This window comes from Pecten maximus, chromosome 14 (assembly GCF_902652985.1).
Source record: "Pecten maximus chromosome 14, xPecMax1.1, whole genome shotgun sequence".
In the NCBI taxonomy this organism is placed as follows: Eukaryota; Metazoa; Mollusca; class Bivalvia; order Pectinida; family Pectinidae; genus Pecten; species Pecten maximus.
In genome coordinates, this window is record NC_047028.1 from 6058140 (window position 1) to 6065039 (window position 6900).

The following is a 6900-nucleotide window of genomic DNA, read 5'->3' on the forward strand; positions in this document are numbered from 1 at the left end:
TTACTGTAACAGTATTGTTACACTACGGTTTATTACTGTAACAGAATTGTTACACTAAGGTTTATTACTGTAACAGTATTGTTACACTAAAGTTTATTACTGTAGTGTAATTTTTACGTAATATTACATAAACCTGTCGTTACATAATAATGTCTATTACATTTTTACCAGTGTAATATCGAAAATTGTTCATTCTATAAATGCGATATTGTTAATAGTGAAAAATATATCTTTTCCTAATATTTTCACTAGTGAAAAAAAAATCATCTTTTCAGATTGGACCAATCAAAACACTGCTTACAAATGACTACGGGGAAAATTTAAAGCTCACCCAGTATATTTTGCTATAAAAATATAAGTAACAGAATATCTAACAGTATCTTTAGTAATACCAAATATATTTCACTCGTGAGGCTAATATTTTGATATTTTTTACTTGTGCTGAACACTTAATGAAAAATATCAAATTATTAGCCCCACTCGTGAAATATATTTATCATTACTGAAGACACTGTTAGATATCCTCTATATATATCATGTTTTCATAACCTATTTTTTTTCCATTACAAAAAGATCAGGTAGCAAATAAATAAAATAATTCTTAATAAAAGTGTCAGAGTACAGAAAAAAAAAAGTTCAACTGAAAGTTTTACATAGACTGCAACAGGTAGGTTTAAAAAAATCGAATTATTATTATATTAAGGTGTGTCGTCAACTTCACCATAACATCCACTAAGGATCTTGAAATACACACAGGTAATGCCATGTTTAATCACATTTGTATAGAGGTATAATAATAGTCATTATTCACAAATTGTACAGTTCACAGTTCATACATTCAAAAATCAGTTATGTGCAGGTAGGTATAAACGGGTTTGCCCAGGTCACAAATACTTAACTAACTTAAAGCGTTTTTCTTAATAGCCTCCCTAGATGATTGCCGAGGTGTTCACGATATGCTGATAAAGGTTCTATGTTGTTGTTGTAAACATCACTACGCCAATCCCCTAAGCTTGAGTGCAGTGGGCGACCCACATGTAAGTAAAATAGCGATCACACAAATCATTTAGGAAGTTAAAGATTACAGGGCAAATTAAAACGCGTTCATACTAGAATATTTACATTATGTGTTGCATTTGCTTATATGTCGTTAGTAAACCAAGTTGTATACATATACTACCATTTGGTAGCAATTCAATGCTTAAATAAAAATGGTTTTTAAGGGTGCTTATGAGATGTTCCCATAGCATCGTAAGGTAGCTTACTCTTTGCATCTAAAGAAGTGCAGACATGTTAGATAATGCCTTGCATGATGAATATGGACAGCCGTTTGTGGGAGTCTGGGACCAGTCAAAACCGGTTATCATTGTATGACGATTTGCCTATATGTTCATTAACTTTTTCGATTCGCGACATTTTGTTTACATCCTGGTATCTGGCGTCAATCTTGAGGTGTATAAGTATCACGTTCTTATTGTAGCAGGGTAATTTACATAAGTCCCCCTCACTATACCAGCAGTCGGTAATAAAACAATTAGAAGCTTCAATACCATAAGGCACAACACACGTAAACACCAAATTATAACGGAATTGGACAACATCTTTGTTTTAACCAATTCAACGACATGATATGGCGGCCATTTTATTGATAATGTCGATATGCATTGTTGCTTTCCACCAAGTGTCTAATCGATGCGTCAATAGAACAAAATTCAATGCTAAACAGGTTTTAGCCAATCAGAAGCTGTGGTTGTGAAACTTGCAGAAACATTTAAACATATATGTATATTTTAATCTCGACATCAAAGCTATTAACTTACACTGCCAGCTTTAATGCAACATAGCCGGCCCACATCAATATTCTACAGGAACACGTGGGGCAAACCACAATTCATCAGAAAAATCCTCATTGTAGTAGGAAACTTGAATATAAAAAATAAAAAAACAAAAACAAGAAAAACAAAAATCCATCATAATAACTTACAAAAACATATATAGCAGTTTCAACCGTTCTCCTTGTAACTAGCCAACATGTTTTTGAGAGTACGTAACCATGGTAACATATATAGACTACTATAGATTCTCCTATTGTATTGATTGTTTCTCTACATTTATCGATGGCCAGTCTCTCACGTTAACGTAGTTTTACAACCAAAACCTTTTAACTCCGGACTCTTTAAAGCCATAAAGCGTTCAGTGAAATGTAATTTTAAAGTTTTATGTGAATCAAAACACATTTTAACCTTCCAAATACTTATCATAAGGAACCCTATGCACATCTATTTGGAATTTTTGGAGATTTTTGGAGTCTACAATGAAATGATGGGTTAAGCCAACGCTACGAATGATGTTTTCAGATCATTCAAAATTCGTTATCAAAAAGCGATTAACATTCAAAACATATCTATCTCCAACAAACCAAATGTCTCTATTCCCAAACAATGAGTATTCAAACATTTTAGAAAGCTACTTTTGATTACTGATGACGATACAACACGCTAATATTAATAACAATATTTATATCATATGACTACCAACAGTACAGTAACAATTGTATCAGGACGCGACATTGTTATCCATATTGAACAATTCGGACAGGAATCGGTCAAAATCGAACTTCATACCTTCCGACAAACAAAGACTCTGTTTGATGGTGAGACAGTAAATCATAGTTGTCTTCCCTTTAATGTCTCCTAGGAGATACTCGGCACCAATGAAAACACGGTTAATTATTCTGTACGACTGATTCACGCCTCGTCACCAAAGTAGGTAGTTCTGTTATATCCCTACCGAAGGGTTCTACAATACACATACAAACTATTAGCACATTTCAATAGAAACTGGCAGTTTCACAAATTAGGGACAACAAATAATTTTACTGCATCATATATCTGTTTCGTCCTTCTAGGACTCGTTAGTGATTGGAGGTGACTGAATAAATAGGACGAACGAAAAGTCAAAATCTAGATGAGATGTGCAAAGCCACAAAATTCCACGAATTGCAAAATGATGTCAAGAACATGGGTATATTTGAATAGTGCCATTGAACAGTGCGTCATGAAGTTTATTCAAACCTGAGGAAACCTACTTACATACTATTAAGTGGCGGTGAATTTTGAATGGCCGATCTATAACAACCGACCACATATACATTTGTATCCTAGGAAATTAATTTCTTAATTCCATCGATGTAATACGTTCATTTCCGGAACTAAAATCGAAAGCGGTAATGTTATGGTACGGCGAAAGGAAACATTAGCAATGACATGAACATAACGATTTTGTTTTCAAATAAAATGATATCCATAAAAAGATTTTAATGCCTATCAAATTTTTCTGATAGATTACCCAACGGTGAATATTTTATCAACGACATGCTTATCTCTTCATCATATTAGTCAAATCAGGGTTGAATGTAAATTCTTTTGTATACCTATACCGAAACTGAGGAGCAGTTATAGGCACATAACATAATGACGTAGTGTAAAATAATGTCATATCAAATTAACAACACGGTTGCAGATGCTGCTCAATTTATTAAACTTAACTCCAGAAAGATGAAAGCCAACGTTTGGTTTGGTTTGGTAGTGTTAAGCGTCCTATCAATAGCAGTATGCTTCAGTGAGGTAGCACTATAAATCGGCAAAAGTTCCGGCCTATCACAAGGAAACTTAACACGTACATGCCACAGCCTCCCAAAACACACATACGCACTCACCACACGCATGCATGTCGCACGCACGGGAGGCCGTCCTTAAATGACCTTAGCTGTTAATAGGACGTTAAACAAAATAAACCAACCAAACCAAATAATAGCTGATGTAATTTAAGGACGGCATCACCTGTGTGCGAGATACTGTGGGAGGTTGCGGTATATTGGTGTTAAGTATTCTTGTGATAGCGCAAAACTGCTTACTTTATAGTGCTAACTCACTGAAGCATACTGTCGAGGACACCCAGCAGGACCCACCTGGTCAGATTATACTGACAACGGGCAAACCAGTCGTCCCACTACCAAAATAATGGGCGTTGAGCAGGAATAGCATTTTAAAGATTCTAGTATGTCTTAGCTAGGGCACAGAACCGAAAGCCGATATCACAGGGGCAAACACTCAACTAAAGGCCAAAAGTGAGGCATTGTAGTATCGTTCCGTATGATTGTAATTCCGATATATAATGTTACACAATGTACAATCCGTGATATACATGTTACCGGAAGTGGAAATAAACAGAATACATTGTCATGGCTGAACACACGTGTTTGTCGAGTCTATCCGGACCATCTCGTCCAACATACACAACATAACATTACATTGGCGACGATTACGGGATAATGGAACGTTTACCAGTATTTCCGGTATTCGATATCGACAGCGATAAAGGTAATGCAGGCCCGAAATGGGACCGATGGATAGGTCGGTTGGAAAACCTGTTCGTGGCAATGGAAATCGACGACGCAGAAGATGATGATAGAAAAAGGGCATTGCTTCTACATTACGTTATATCTGGTGGAGAAAACTCCTACCACAGGTACGTCTTATGCTGCTACGAAAAAAGTGCTTGAAGATTATTTCCGTCCTAGAAAAAATACGCAAATGGAGATCTACAAGTTCAGGTCTTGTAAACAAAAAGAGGGACAAACTTTAGATGAATATGTAACTGAATTACGTACGGTGGCAAGGGACTGTGATTTCACAGACTTAAACAAGGGAATTCTGTCACAGTTAATTCAGCATTGTCGTTCAAATCAACTCAGGCGGAGTGCACTGAGGGAACCGGAGAAGGGATTAGAGGACATAATCAAGCTAGGTAGAGCGATGGAACTGTCCGATAATCAAGCTCAGGCAATGGAAGGTCAGTCGGTAAACTACGTGTCTCAGAAGTCAAGAGGAGGTCGAGGAGCCCATCAGAACAACGGTAATGCTCGAGGAGGATATCGACGCAGAGGTCAACAACGTCAAAATAATAACCGTTTGTGCTAGAACTGTGGAGGCAAGTTTCCACACAGAGATAGTCCGTGTCCGGCAAGTGGTCGTGAGTGTCACAGTTGTAAGAAGAAAGGTCACTTTCGTAAAATGTGTAAAGAGAACAAGGACAAAGGTACAAAAGAGCACAAGTATAAGAAAAAAGTGAACTCTGGACGCTGATATAAAGGAGGACAGTGATGATAGTTACTGGTATGGTGTGAGTCTTGCAGGTAAACATAAACATGTCTACGCTGTGAAAGGCCCATTCATCAATGTAAACATAGAGGGGAGACAACTCAAACTCCTTGTGGACAGTGGAGCCTCAGTCAACATTCTCGACGAATCTGACTATAACTGTATAGGACAACCTGCTCTGGTGAGGTCCAAGACCCAAGGACGACTGGTTCCATGTGGTAACAGTAGTACCCTCAAAGTACCAGGGACTTGTAACTTACGGGTTGAGACCATAACAAAGTTTGACATTGTAGAGTTCTATGTTGTGAAAGGAAAGAATCTTGGCTCTATCATGGGTTATCCTACAGCCAGCAAGCTGTCGCTGATCGCGATAAAAGTGAGTCGGGTTCAACAGGAATCAAACAATGTAGAAGATGAATTTCCACACCTCTTTAAAGGTATAGGAAAGCTCCGAAACAGACAGGTCAAGATTCACATAGACCCAGATGTGCCTCCTGTAGCACAGAGGTCAAGGAAAACACCATTTCACCTTCGGGATAAAGTAAAGGCTGAAATTGACAAGTTGGTACAACAGGATATCATCGAAAAGGTTGAGGGTGAGCCAACACCTTGGATATTTCCTATAGTTACACCCCCCAAAGAATCCCGATGAAATCAGATTGTGTGTAGATATGAGGGAAGCCAACAAAGCCATATGTAGATATCGACACACCCTACCTACTATTGACGAGCTTATTGTAGACTTGAATGGTTCGGAAGTATTCAGTAAGTTACATCTACGTAGTGGATACCATCAGTTGGAACTGGAACCAGCATCACGGTATATTACAACGTTTAACACACATATGGGTATATACAGATACAAAAGGCTAAATTTTTGTATATCTTCAGCCTCAGAGGTATTTCAGGAAGCAATACGCCAAGTTATACAAAACATTGAAGGGGCGAGGAACATCTCGGACGACATTCTTGTATATGGTCGGAATAGGAAGGATCATGATATAGCTCTACAAAAAGTTCTTCAAATGCTGAGTGACAGTGGTCTTACTTTAAATGGCCCAAAGTGTGAGTTAAGAAAGGACAAGAAAACATTCTTTGGTGTTGTATTTGGAGCACAGGGTATTTCACTCTGAGAAAGTCAGAGCAGTAGAAGAATTCGAGAGACCCCAGAGTGTCAAAGAACTGCAAAGTTTCCTTGGAATGGCAAACTACTGTGCGAGATTTATTAAAGGATATGCTGATATCTGTGAACCACTGAGAGAACTTACACATAAAGATACACCCTGGATCTGGAATGAGAAGCATGAGAAAGCTTTTGTTGCGCTGAAACAAAGCCTCTCTAGTGACACTGTCATGGCATATTACAATCCAGACAAGCCAGTAGAGGTTCGAGTCGACGCTAGTCCCATATGACTAGGAGCAGTATTAGTACAGGACAGAATAGTGTGTTATGCGAGTCGTGCACTTACTTCAGTCGAGTCTCGTTACAGCCAGATCGAGAGAGAGGCGCATGCAGTTGTGTGGGCGTGTGAACATTTGACCTATATTTACGAGGACTATCAACTTTCACTGTGGTCACTGATCACAAACCGCTTGAAAAGATTTGGCAAAAGGCTAAGCTGTCCAGTCTCCGAATTGAGAGATGGAATCTACGGCTACAACCTTACAAGTTTACAATCAAATATGAACCTGGTGATAGTAATATAGCTGATTACATGTCAAGACACCCTATTAAAGG